Genomic DNA, 15,007 nt, shown 5'->3' with positions numbered 1-15,007 from the left:
CTGGCCCGAAACTGACCCGCTTCGGTTTCCCATGTGGCCGACGGTCGCCCGGTTTACTTGACATTTCCCCCTTTCTAAAAACCAAACGCTCTCAAAAGCCTGTATCCCAGGTTCCAGATCCCTAACGCGCCGAAACCCCTGGCTCCTTCACACTGTACTGGAAAAGCGATATTTGGACCAGAGCGGCAGACAGACGCCATGGGAGGGGAGTGGGGGATAGCTTATGTAGTAACGATCCTGTCATCGTCATGGCAACGAGGCAAACTATCCTGGCTCACATCAATACACAGCAAACCGTTTAATCCAAAAATGTTGTAATTTCTATTGAGAGCCAAAGTGTCGAGCGAACAAGTGAAACTTGTTCGCTCAAATTACACCACTGTGAAAAATGGCAAAGGACGAGATTAAAGTGAGAATCCGTAAGATTGTTTGGATTAAAAGAAATAAATAACATATTTGATACTTGATCTCTCAGAAGAAGGCAAACTTTCAAGAAAAGCATCCATCCTGAAGTGAAGACGAATGAATAAGAAGAGAAAAAGGGAAGACAGACAGGCTGTCGAATTGAAAAATAAAAAAACGAAAAATAAAAGAAAAAGAACAGAAGACCAGAAGTGCGTGGACACGGACGCCGTGATGAGCACTGTCCACGCGTGGCCGAAGAGCCCGGTGAAGTGCGGAAAAAGAATCGCACTGCATCAACAACACCCTGGAGACTCAGATTCCCCCGGCATCTGGACCCCAAGCTGGATGAGACCCACATCCTCATGGTGGAGGGCCTTCTGCTTGACACCGAAGGACCTTTGATTGACGTACTGAACCAATGATATTTTATTTCCATCCCTCATGAAGAATGCAAAAAGAGCAGGTGCTCAACGACGCTCAACGACGGTAAAACGGTCTTCCGGTAAAACCTGGATGCTTGTTTCGAATGCACATAAATCTCGATCAGGGTTGGATTTGACTAAAATTTACTTCTGCAAAATGTCGAGGCTTTTGTGACGACCCATTCTAAAGCGGGATTTCTACCTGGAACATATTAATTTCCCCGTATTTCCACGTACAACACCGTCACTCTAATGGTCTTATTAGACGTCTGATCCGTGCCAGGTTCGCGGATGCTTGACCTCTGTGCAACAAACAATAGCAACGAGCGTAATGAGAACAGACCACACCCTGTCGCTCTACTGCAGCTGCCCTGTTTGTGCCAAAAAAGATATATGCATACACTACTATAACAAATAACACTTTATTATGACACAGCTTAAGTACGTTTGCAGGAGCTTAAAATCGGGCGGAAAGAATGACAGAATGTCCAAAGCACAAGATAATGTTTCAACACATTTTCGGGGGGGTTCATCTTCGCTGCGCAGAATAAGAAACCTTGGAACGAGGAATCTACAGCAGAGAAATTAAAGCATTCACTCTATTTTATGCATTTTGGGGTGTCATGATGGTAAAATCCAAGACGCCATTGTTCCTCGCTGAGGAACGCTTATTCTCACCCTGTTTCTGATTTACTTCATCCTTTTGGTTATTTTATTATTCGACTTTGTAGATGCACTTTGCTTTGCTTTTATTCTCACTATCTGACGGCCTGCTTGTAATGTAGTTGTGTTGAGTTTGAAAGGTGCTATACAAACAAAGGTTATTCTCACTCAGCAAATAAAGGTTGTTCAAGGTTCCAATTTGGGTTCTTTTTCCCCCCCTTTTTTCGATGAACCGCCCGTTCCTTGTTGACGTCCGATCGTGTGCCAGTCGAGAGAAGGAAAGCCCGGCGCGGCCTGCGGCTCAATGTAAACAGCATGAACTTCACACCGCCGTCAATAGAAAGCTCATTTCCGCCAGGAGCTGATACTGCAGATCTATAGCCGGGGAGGTATTTGCCCCGTGTTAGTTCCTCGCATAGCAACTGGAACGGATGACGGGGGCCATAAAAAGAATGCACCGTTTGTGCGGGCAGCGGACAAAAGGCAGGAGCCGGGCTGGAAAATACAATACAACGCCACACCCACTGGCACCGGGCACACGGCACCGCCGCACACGCGCAAAACGCACAGTTTTCGCAGCCAAAATGAGTGGCACTCGCAGAAAAACCTGTAACCACAAACACTTTACGGCGAGTTCTCCCCCGTCCTGTCTCCGGCCCTGAGCCGCGTGGGGGAGCTGAACGGGGCGGGGTCAGGTAGTAAAATCGGCTCCACGGGACGGAGGGAAAAGGTAGAAGCATTTAATGGTGGAAAAGGGGGCCGGGGGCGGAGGGCAGCTGGCCCGTGGGAAGAAGAGGACCATCACCAGACAGACACTCTCTTACTCACTGTTTACACTAAGGGGGATGATTTACTCACCAGCCAGACCCAAACTAAATACCACAGATATATCTCACTCCAATCTCAGACACGGGACGATGGCTTAATAGCGCTACTGTACTTCCATGGAGTCCTGTCACTGTTAAGCTCATGAAATGAGGGGAGAAAGGCGGAGCAAATGAAGGAACCACAGAGTATAACACATACCACGCCAACAAGCTCAACAGTATCCCATTTTCAATTGATGCAAAATGGAAATGCATTTTGAATTAATTTCAAGCAACAGTGTTAATATTAAAAAAATAATAATAATAATAATAATAATGAAATCAAGAAAAACATCTGAAGTCCAGTTTTTTTGCCATCGCAAGCGCTATCAGTTTGGTCACACGAGGCGGCCGGTCAAGACGGTCCCTGTCTGCGAGAGCAAACAAGGAAGCTGTTATCGTCTGAGCGCCGCGAGGGAACTTTCTTATCAGCGGGGCGCAGCCCGGCGCGTCTCCTTTCAACCTGCTCGTCTTCCTGTCGACTTTGAGGCATCGATCTGAACGGCACAGAAAAGGACCTTATCTGCAACCGTTTTCACCCCCTTCCAAAGCGTTTCTTCCGCGGCATTCAAGCGGCGACACAACTGAACCCATGAATTACCCCTCGGGAGTCGAGAGGATAAAGTGTGAAAGTGAGAAAAATTGGTTTATACCCGATTACCAACGATCCTAACGGCATTCCCCTCCCGCGACCCCCGTTTATCGCCCCGACTGGGCGTCTGGGCGTCGGGGAAGTTGGAAGACAAAACGAGACGGCTCTCCGATTGATCTCGCGGGTCAGAAAGCCAGGGACTCCGACAACGCGCGCTGGCTGTCTGGCTTTTAGACACCTACTTGAAAATTGCCAGAACTCTTGTTTGCAAGACACTCATCTGATATTACAGTTCCAGCCACGCAAATTCTTTTCATCCTTCAATTCTAAAGTTGCCATGGCAAAAGATCTCGTCGGGAGATCGGTATCGCTGCCATGGTGCGGAGCCCGGGGAGCCGGGAGCGAGGCCGGCTTCAATAGAGCAGAGTCTCTCAGCGAGCCCTGATGAATGGCTGGAACTGTACGGCATTGTCTGCCAGACCTTTCTCTGTGAAAGCCCAGCAACAGGAGAGAAAGAGAGGAGAAAAAAAAAAAAAAAAAAAAAAATCACACGGCGGCCTTGCAAACTGCCGTCATTGACTCCTGGAACAGCGACCGTACAAAGAAAAAAAAACTTGGTTGACGTCACCCAGCCCCTGCCGCTGAGCTCCAACAACGCACGCGGTGCCGCGGTCTGGCAGCGCAGGCCTGGCATCCCAGCCGAGAAAATACCTGAGGTGAGCGAGGCGAAGGGGCCGGGATTTTGTTGACGGTTCTTGCAGTTGTCCGAGTCTCTGAGGGCTCATAAGTGATTAATTGGGATGTGGTTCTGGGGGGTTGGGATGGGGGTGTAAATGATGGAAATGTGCCAAGACATTGCGTGTTTTAGCAGAAAAAGGGACCCAGTTGCGACCCTTGCGGCCCAACGAGACACTGTAAAGGTCTTAGATAAACCAGTTTGGTTTCGAGATTTAAAGGGATACTCCGGTTTTTCTTTCTGGTCTCAGACTGAGACGAGAAGGTCAATACCGATTTCTCCCCTGTGCGTCCCAGCATAGAGAGAGTGACGGCCTGCACGCTAATTGTGTTAGCTCAGCGCATGGCTGCAGAGGGGATCAACTAGTCTGGCTCCTGTAAAAGTAGAGAAATACACCAAATGCACCATCAACTCAAAAGCTGAGTTATTTAAGAGGCACGTCTTTCGTCTTTACCGCGACACAAGATCAGGGGTGTCAAAGATACAGCGAATATGAAGGGCTTGGAGTTCAAATTCAAAAGCAGTAAATGTTGGGGCGGGCCTGACATCTTCCTGAAGTTGGTTCCAATAGTGACCAAACTTCAGGAAGATGTCAGACGCCTCGCGTCTAATGTCTGATGTCGTCTAATGACCAAACTGAGGAGATGTTAACGTCGAGAAAAACCCACAAAACGCCGCCAACCCAAGCGCCGTGATTTACTGTGGAAACTTTGTGGTCGATAGAGCGGCTCAGAACGCTCTGGGTCGACCCATTTCCTCCTGCCTCGCAAATCCTCGCTCCTTGGAACAAAAACAACCCGCTCGGCGCAGCGAGCCGCAGTGATGAGCTTTCAAACGGTGGAATGAGCCCACACAGCGTCTGGTCGACGAGACCTTCGCCAAACCAACACCCTTATTAAAACCTTTTCATGGAGTGCAAATAGGGGGCTGTTCACCTCAGTAAATCATTCTGCTTTTTATGGGAGCCTTTGTGTTGGTGCTAAATCCCATTGGCCGGTCGCACAATGAGTGACCTCTGGAGCAGAAAACACAAAGTCACAATCCTCAGCCCACACCGCACACATCCAAGGCTAAATGTCAAAAGGTCAAGGGTCAGTGCATCACCCAGGGATCGCGGCTGCCAATCATCAGTTGCTGTTGTCAGGTAGAGACTGTCATCCGTGGCTCTACCTGACCCGATATCCTGGCATCTGACATTATCAGAAAATAAATAAATAAATAAATAAATAAATAAATAGATGGGAAAACAACATTTGATCCCATGGAAAATCTGGAAACCTTGGAGGGTGCCCCTGCACACTTAGATTGCCAAATGTCACCTACATCTGGGGTTTAATTTGTGTGAGATCTTGCCAGAACAGGAACTGTTACCCTGACTGACTCTTCAGTAACGTGAGCGTATTGGTGCATTGGTTTGCTCCAATCGTGCACATCTAACTGCACTGCTGCTTTGACTTAACTTGTGATGTTCAGCTCTGTAAGCATTTGTTTGCCAAATAATCGTAATTACGTCAGTAACATACTGTACGCACATACCTACAGCAAACATAGTCAGCTGTACATTGCTGTTTGTTGCCTGTTCGCTTCAGCTTATAGATGTTTACATATATTTAATTTCATTTTTTATTTCTTTTTGACTTGCACCGTTCTGTTCTGTTACCTTCTGCTGCTGTAACACTTGAATTAAGTGTAATAAAGTGTTACATTATCCCGTACAGCATGTATGCACTATGTTATGAGTATTTTTTATTGGTATTATTAACAACAGATACTCTACGAGTCTGTGGCAGTTTCCCCTGCCACATGCCATCCGAGTGGCATTTTCAGAGTCCTCCGGCACAGACAGATGTTGCAAACACACCAGCTTGGTGGAGGGAATGGGCAGGGTGTAACAAGCAGGGAGCAGACAGACACATGCCATGACAGAGGCTCTCCCTGTGTGTGTGTGTGTGTGTGTTGGGATGGGTGATTTACCTGTCGCTCGTTGATTGCTCTGATGAGCAACAGGTGTACAGCCACCCTGACCACCACCACCACCCCACATACCCTCAACACCAAACCGAGGCCAGGGAGAATCCCTGGCCGAAGCCTACGCCGCCCGCCCACAAATACAAAAGGACAAAAGCATCTGCAAAATATTGTAATGCAATGTAATAATAAATCGAATATATAAATAATGGTATTGCATAGTTTATATCAATACAGGAAACATGATTTCACATATCAACAACATATTTTCATACAGAAAAAAATATATTTTACAATATAAAAAGCGATTGAGAAGAACATGAACATTAATTCAATGCTGTGTGTAATCTATGTACAGCAATGCAGTTGGCAGATTGGATTAGACAACCCCCCCCCTCCTCACACTGCTCCCAGCGCCCCCAACGCGATTGAATTAGGCCCATTCACTAGAGGGGGCTGCTGAAGGCTAACCACGTTAACAGGATGCTATCTGGGCGTCAATTTGAGCGCGGAGCGCTATTGTTTATGATAAACACAGGAAGTGCAGGCGAGAGCGCCACGTGCACGACGGCGCTCAACTCTTTCATAAGCTCAGGCAGTCAGAGGCGTAAGTGCAGCCATCCATCCCGCTGCCCCGCCATGCACACTTACCCACACGGGTAAGTGTATTGATCCGAGATGCACGGAATTTGGATACAAACATATCAGTCATGTGGGACAAATTCAATATATACTGTATATAGCGCTGATTTGATTATCGTGAGCTACTCCTTCATTCCTCTGATGCAGTTTGGGATCGAAAGCAAGAGCACACCTGCACTGCACAACCGCTCTATTCTTTGAAACGAATAAGTGAATAATTACCTCCCGAAAGGAGACACATCCACCTCCAAAAGGATATATCAAGTCAGAGATAAGGCCGCGATTTGAAAAATAAGGAGTTACGACACTCGGTTGACAATTTTTACACAGTTTCCCCATTTATACCCTGTTGTACAGGGTTCTTCATAGTGCATAAAAAATAAAATAAAACAAGGGTAAATAGACATGCTCGAAGAGAGGGGGGAAAAGCAAGAGTGAGAAAGCAACAGAAATCTTTCCAGTCAGGGCAGCCAACCACATCCCCATTTTAGGTTTCATAACCCAACATTAAGCCAGTCTGCGCTGGCTGACGGCCGCCTGGGCTGCTCTAGGCCGCTCTGTTTGTCCAGCCCCTCCGCCACCGCTTCTAACCAGCACAAAACCCTCATCACCCAGCCAACCAATAACACTGCACACCAAGACCTCAACATCTGCACACGTGCAATAAAAAAATAATAATAACAATTACACTCAAGGAGACTGGAGCGAAAAAGAGAAGAGAGTTTTGAGAGATTGAGAGTTACACAACCTCTCTGAACGTCGGCCAAATACAGTACATGCAGTACAGTGGGCTCACATCATTCAGACAGGTGTGCCTGTCAAATGAAAAAAAGAAAAAAAAGAAAAAACAACATTAAAAATCACACACGATAGGAAGATGGAAGTGGTGGAAGCGTTTTGCATTTATTCGCAGTGTAGTTGTATTGAATGTGTTCTAAGGCAGACATCTCTGCGGAGACAGCAGCAGCAGCGGTTTCTAACCAGACGAGTGATGATCATTTTCCAGGCTGTTGACAAGACCATCTGGTGCATCGTGTATTCTACGATGGCGGCTGATAAGCAGTGGTGCTGTTTTAACCGCATTCATGACTCAGACTGTACACCAGCCTGTCAATCTGCCAGTTTAACTTTCATTTCTTAAACAACATATGCTAAGGGGACTAGGAAAAGGGCCGCGAGGCCACGAGAGTAGAGCAGCACGTTGTTTCCACTGCAATGTAATGTAATGTGAGGCAGTAGTTTTACAAGCAGTTCTGCGATTGGGGGATTTTCACATGAAGAAGGCCCCTTTGAGTCTACAGAAATAGGGCGTCAAGTTTCCCCCCCTGGTACTTGCAAGCAGTTGGAGGGAAGCATATTCCATTATGGCCATTTTTATGAAACACGCCTTCTGTTTTCTTTTGGAAATGCAGACAATAGAGGCCACATCAGGAATGGGCAACGCCTGCAGAGGTAGGTGGAGGAAAACTCCTGTCTGTCTGAGACAGACAGACAGACAGACAGACAGACAGACACACAGACAGACACACAGACAGACACACAGACACACAGACACTGGTCAGCCACAACATTAAAAACACTGACAGGTGAAGTGAATAACATTGTTCATCTCGTTGCAATGGCACCTGTCAAGGGGTGGGATATATTAGGCAGCAAGTGAACAGTCAGTTCTTGAAGTTGATGTGTTGGAAGCAGGAAAAATGGAAAAGCGTAAGGATCTGAGAGACTTTGACAAGGAGCACATTGTGATGCTAGATGACTGGGTCAGAGCATCTCCAAGACGACAGGTCTTGTGGGGTGTTCCCGGTATGCAGTGGTTACCAACTAAAAGTGGTCCAAGGAAGGACCGGTGACAGGGTCATGGGCACCCAAGGCTCATTGATGCATGGTTGGGAGTGAGGTCCAGCCCGGCTGGTTCGATCCCACAGAAGAGCTACTGTAGCACAAATTGGTGAAAAAGTTAATGCTGCTGTGATAGAAAGGTGTCAGAACACACCGTGCATCACAGCTTGCTGCGTGTGGGGCTGTGTAGCTGCAGATCAGTCAGAGTGTCCATGCAGACCCCTGTCCAACTCTGAAAGCCCCTACAATGGGCATGTGAGCGTCAGAACTGGACCATGGAGCAATGGCAGAAGGTGGCCTGGTCTGATGAATCACGTTTTCTTCTACATCATGTGGATGGGCGGGTGCGGGTGCGGGTGCGGGTGCGTCATTTACCTGGGGAAGAGATGGAACCAGGATGCACTATAGGAAGAAGGCAAGCCAACGGAGGCAGTGTGAAGCTCTGGACAATGTTCTGCTGGGAAACCTTGGGTCCTGGCATTCATGTGGATGTTACTTTGACACATACCACCAGCATTGCTGCAGACCAAGTACACCCCTTCATGGCAACGGTATTCCCTGATGGCAGTGACCTATTTCAGCAGGAGAATGTATCCTGACACACCGCAGAACCCCTGCAAACACGTGATGTAATGCTATGGTTGCGATAAATTAAGACCGGATGTAGCGTCTGTGACGTCACTCGCTGGTTTCTGAAGAGACGATTTGAAGCCTTGAGCGGCCATTAGCCCAACTGTAGCAGTGACGGGGCCTCGGCCTATGCAACAGACATTTTGAGACCAATGGTGGTTCGTTAATATTAGGTAAATATTACAACATTTTGTGGGATTGGACTTAAAATAAAAGGTCGACCGAGGTCGACCCCATTACAGTAGCTCCTTCTTGTTTGTAGAAAAGGGCAAGGTTTTGTTCCATATCGAAAACAAATGAAGGTCTTGGCAGCTGAGATGTATGCTCTGCATATACAAAAGGATTGCGTCATTTGTTTTTTGCCAATCCTGATCTAAGAGGGATTTGCCCACGGTGCTGGCAATATGATTTACCTGTCTGGAATATCTGGACACTCTTGCGAGTCCTTAATCCCAGACCGATCCACGTACATTCAATTTTCATGGCAAACCAAGTCATTGCGATGGGATGAACACTGACAAAGCACTGAAGGACTGTCCATCAAAGTTGGAGCAGAAGTCTAAACACAGAGATCATAGTGATGGAGACATCAAAACCCCGGTTCTCGCAAAGCATCGAGCTGAGAACAGAACAGAGATGGTCATACTCTATCTACTGTGATGCTCAAATGCAGCCAGCTTTACTGTAACATTAGTCTAATGCTGAGAGCCGGCTCGACGAATAAGCAAACTAAGCGCCTTCTTAGGGTCCCCGTGACCACCGGAGGGCCCCCAGAGGGCCCCCAAGAGCGCTTGAAATGTTTTATTATGGATTATGGAGAACGGCACCCCTTTAATTCGCACCACCCCCCCCCCCCCCCCCGCCCTCAAACGCCTGTTCGTGTAACTTCTGTATTCGGGTATGAAACCGCGGGAAAAGTGCGTTACGCTTTACGGCACGCCATCACTTACTTGATGTTTGGTGGTAATTGCGTTTTTTGCCTGGTAAAATTTATTTGAAAATAAATTTAAAAGAAACGATAAATGATCAACTTGCCGATCAAAATATCCGGTAATGATGCCCATACAAGATGTAGCTGCTCCACCTCCCCGACGGCACTGGTGAGACGGGCCAGTGGTGCGTCCGTCACCTGCACCTCAGCCGGCACCTGCCGGCCCTCACTTCGTGTCCTAATCGCGCCACGGGGTTCGTTTCACCCTCTGACTCGTGAGTGCGAGCCGATCTGCCAGGCCGAGCACATCTGGTACCTACACTGGCAGCAGGGGGCCAATCCCCGCGCCCTCTCTTCCCACCGCTCCCACGGCTGAGTTCCGCTGTGACCCAGCTGTACGTTATATCTGCGTTTGTAACATTGACTGTTATTGTCCGGTAAAATAAATTATTTTTGGACGCCGGACCGAGTTTTGCGACAATCGTGTCAAAGTGCAATTGCACTCAGAAACTGTAGGGACGCCAAATCCCAAATACCAAAAGTTACGCCGTGCTGCTTTAATTTTAGTTGATTTTTGTTCTGCACTTTTGCATGTCGCAAATTTTTTCAACTACAAGCAACTAAAGTGGTTCACTTGTTTACAGTAAATGCATTGTCTGCTGGTTTATTTTGTTACTTTTCAGTACACCACGTTCAGTATGTCACTTAGTACTGAATTGTGCAAATTAACACCAGATCACTCTTGTGAGTTTGCAACCTTTTAAGATTTAAAAACCATAGAAGGGTGAAAAGACGCCAGGCTGAGTAGTTGCCAGAGAGTAGGTGTGCGAATGATCAAGCACTGAAAATATTGAATACAATTGGTGGCGCCAAGGGCCCCCCAAATCAAATTTTGCTTAGGGCCCCATAAAGGCTTGGGCCTGTCCTGCTAATGCTTTTCGATGGGGGGATTGAAATTCCCTGGATGAGTACATCCGCAGTCTCTCGCTTCATTCCGCATAATATTTCAATCTTTGTTTTGGGGATATCATAGGATGGCGGCAGCATTTGAACTCATTGCCAGCTGCCCTGCCAAGCGCGCTCCACATATCTGCACAAGAGGCAGCCACTGGATTACAGCGGTGTTATTATGAAAAATGAAAGGAAAATACAAGCAAAGCTGCATTTCCTCAGCAGATGCCAGTGGGCCTGGGATAGGAGGCTCCTTTCTGGTTTTCGGGCTGGCTCGTCACTGGAGAGCTGTGGTCATCATCACCGGCGACAAGCCTTGCAGCAACCCAAGTTAAAACCCACAAGACAGCATTAGCTGCACTGACCACAAAATGAGAAGTGTGTGTGTGTGTGTGTGTGTGTGTGTGTGTGTGTGTGTGTGTGTGTGTGTGTGTGTGTGTGTGTGTGTGTGTGTGTGTGTGTGTGTGTGTGTGTGTGTGTGTGTGTGTGTGTGTGTGTGTGTGTGTGTGTGTGTGTGTGTGGTGAAATGGCGGTTCGCAACTGTAAGCAAGTCCTGTGTGTGAGAACGGGGTGTTCTAAACCTATGGAAGCTAAGACAACCTTCTAGTGTTATAAGCATAAATTACTGAGTTAATCACATCAATTTGCTCAAATAGAGTAATCCAATAATCCAAATTCTGACCCTGGGCCATAATTAACCACCAAGCTCTCTGTTCGGCCAAGCCATCTGTCCCAGGATTTGCTCTGATGTTATGGTACCATTACATCGGACGACGCAGAAGAGACTAGCTCCGATAGGCTGGAGGGAAGGAAGGAACATTACACGTGAACCAGTTCGGTCATGGGTGCATGTATATGGGGCGGGCACCTGCCCCTTTGCCCCAATGGCGCCCGTTTAATCAGGCGGGTTTTGTTTTTTTTGGGGGGTTTTTTTAAGAGTGAATGGGCATCAAGGGAGCGGATTGTCTAGACAAGATGTGCATATTCATGAAGAACGTGCCCTTGGCGCACCCGCCATGTGCGCACAGCGGAGCGCAGATCGCGGGCGTCCCCGTGGGCACCATCGCGGGGGCCCGCGATCTGTGCTCCGCTTGTGCCGCGCCACTTCCTTATGGAATGAAACAAAACGCTGTGCGTAATGGGAACCTCACTCACTATCTTATATCTCTTAATCTCTCTTACTCTGTCGACAGCTTGCCCTGAGTGGCAAAATAGCTCAAACCGGAGCTGGGGGTCCATGCTCACGTCCACAGTTGCAATGAGTCTTCTGTAGCTGCAGCAGCAGGGGATTTGAGAGTGTACCAAGCAGATTTCCACAGCGTTAAAACTAAGATGGACCTGGGGCAGAATGTCACACCATGCAAAAGGAGGAAGTGACTGAATAACACTGTTGACTGCAGCACTAAAGGAGGTGTCCTTGAAAAAAAAATGTATTCAGCAGAACTTAGCGGCGGCATGCTTCAGTACAGATGCGGCTGCTCGGGCTGAATGTGTCCGACCACAATGCAATTATATAAGAGTTAAAAAAAATTCCACAGTGTATCAGAGACAATAATCGGCCGACACTAACTGTATACGCCGTGGATGCACTGTTATATGGTGCTATCGCTGAGCTCGCAGCGGCGTAATGGAGGGAGTGAGAAAGGAGGGACCTCAAAAAGCATTGTAAGGGCTGAGGATGGACGGAAAGATGGACGGATGGATGGATGCTGATGGGGCCTCAGGATTTTACTAATGTCATGGCTGCCTCCCCTCCAAGAGGGGGCCCATTAGGTGGTCATTACCATCGAATGACGGGACAGATGCTTCCCACCATGTGCTCGTTGTGAAACGCACACACACACACACACACACACACACACACACACACACACACACACACACACACACACACACACACACACACACACACACACACACACACACACACACACACACACACACACACACACACACACGAGCCAGAGAACTAGTCAAAAATCCGCAAGTGCACTGGTGAGCTTACAGGATGTCTGTGAAGCAGAACAAGAAGCGGGCGTGGCTGTCATCTGGGTGCCCTGTGCCAAGCGCACTCAGCTTCATGTGTGGGAGTTCTGGGCTTGTTATCTGCTGGCCGGGTGGGTGGCATGGCCGGCCTTGCCTCTAAGAAGGGCGTTGGTGGGCATTAGGGTCCCTCCGGCTCGCCTACAGGTTGGGCGGTTCTAGCGGGGTCTCGGTCTGTCGGCAAGGCACCTGGCTCCGGGCCTGTGGTCCACGGCCCAGGTTCTGCGCCTGCGGGTGCGTCTTGTGCCTGCACGTGAGGGTGTGTTTTATGTGTTCGTGTTGAGGGTGCAGGGTCTCCTGGTGCTCTCTGGGACTGGTCTATGCTCCTTGGGCTTCTGGCTTCTCTGGGGGCTGAGGGGTATTCTGTGGCTGCAGGGCGGGGTGCTAGGGGCTTTCCTGTGGCCGTGGGGTTTCCATACGGCTACGGGACTCAGGGGTGGCTGTGGGGCCTTTTCCGCTGCTTGGAGGCGCTACGATATCATTCCTACCTTCCTACCGACGAGTCACACACACACACACACACACACACACACACACACCCCCCTCCCTCCTGGTTACATCCCTCTCCTTTCCTCCCTCATTTACTGCCATAACTAGGACAGGAAGAGGCCACGTGCTGACTTGCTGTTATAGTTTTCCTGGACTTAATTAACTGTTTTGTCTAAACACTTTCTATGTTTATGTTTTTTCATGCAAAAGTTGTTTGATTCTATGTTTATTTGTCTCACCCGTGGTGATTCTCCCCCATGTGGAGTAGTGATTAGTTGTTTAAAGACAAAAACATTGTAAGATGGTTCTCCAAAGATGGGGATTGGTGGTGGTTCTGTATAACAAAAAACTTGTCATCCCACAGGTCGTCCGGAGGACAGAGTTGTTGCATCAGTTCTTGATGATTAAAGAATGAATAACAAGTGTCATTGCAGGTTGAGGAGTTGAACTCCACTTGCAGATTACCTCTGTCACGGATGCAATGGAACGAATATTCTGTTGTAATCCCAGCGTGCTGACAGCACAGGTTAAAGAACAACAAGAAGAACAAGGAGAACAAGAAGAAGGGTGTCGCTCTGGTATACTGAGTCATCATCAATTGTGTGTGTGGGACTACAACTTCCCAGAAACCTTCACTACGACGCTCATAGAAAATGACATCATATGAAAGAACCAGGAAAAAATATATATATGCCACACCCCTTAAAACCACCATTTAATTAGAAAATAACGAGGAAATGTACATTTAGCGTGCCAGATTTGACATCATCTTTTAGGGTTACTTTAAAAATGCCAGTTTCCAATATTAAATGTACTATTTTTAAACATAGAATCCCGGGATAGTCGCACGTTTTGACTTTGCTTTGGCTGCGCCTGTTTACCTTTGCCCGACCTTCTCCAGCGGCGCTCCACCTCCTCCGACTCTAAATGCAGAGCCTGTCTCAAGATGAATACGTGTGCGTGGTTACGGTTTCACTGTAAAAGCTGCCCTCTGTGTTTTTGCCACTAGCAGCAGAGGAATGTGGCCCAGAAGGGCTGTGCTGAACAGCCAGGAATGTCTGCAGGCAGCGGTAGGAGCCTTCCTGAGGTTTCCGTAGCAGAGCTGGAAGAAGGAGAAGCTCGTGGCCGGAGGCGGTGAGGGAGGAGTCCCAGTCCACAGCGTCCGGCCACTCTGCGTCTGCCCCGAAAGGGCCCGACTCCAAGGAAGGTTGTTGTTTTTTTTGTTTTTTTTTTTAATTTATGTATTTCTTCTCCAGCGTGAGTCACAGACATGCACGGGCATGCAGATGCCAGAGCTTCCTCCCGTGGGCCACAGGAGTAAACCTGAGTTGTGTCTGTGAGTTTCACTGGGGGCAGGAAGCGGTCACATTCAGGACATTTACACTCAAGACAGTGAGTGAAAAGTGAAAGTGGTCTGTACGGTCAGTTAATGACACTTAGATCGTGAACTTTGATTCCCAATGCAGAGCTTAGCGAGCTCAAAAGTCAATGGAACCCTCCCATCACCCTATTCGGCCGACCAGGTGTGTGATGACATCACACACACACATATTCGATACTCGATATTTCAAATGATAGATTTTAAATGTATTGTTTATTCCAAAATGCTGATCTCGGGTGGAACTTTAACCTGTCCAATATGTGAGCACACACACACACACACACACACGGATTTGCAGCAATTGATGATCACGGTCTCACCTGTGGATTTTATATTCATCAGATGATCCAACAAAGACCTTTTACAAACAGGCCCCTGATGGTTTCATGTACAGTATGTATACTGAGTGTGTGGGTGTGCCTGGTTGTGTGTGTGTGTGCGCCATA

General features: G+C 47.9%; 1 protein-coding gene across 2 annotated transcripts in view; it reads right to left on the bottom strand.

The window, feature by feature from the left end:
• The window catches only part of adcy7 (adenylate cyclase 7), a 68,308-nt gene that overhangs the window by 42,333 nt on the left and 10,968 nt on the right, over positions 1-15,007 (bottom strand). The window lies entirely within an intron of this gene.

Source organism: Zeus faber (assembly GCF_960531495.2).
Source record: "Zeus faber genome assembly, chromosome: 3".
Taxonomy (NCBI): Eukaryota; Metazoa; Chordata; class Actinopteri; order Zeiformes; family Zeidae; genus Zeus; species Zeus faber.
Note: the sequence above shows the minus strand (reverse complement) of the source record. Positions and strands in the feature narration are given on the sequence as shown.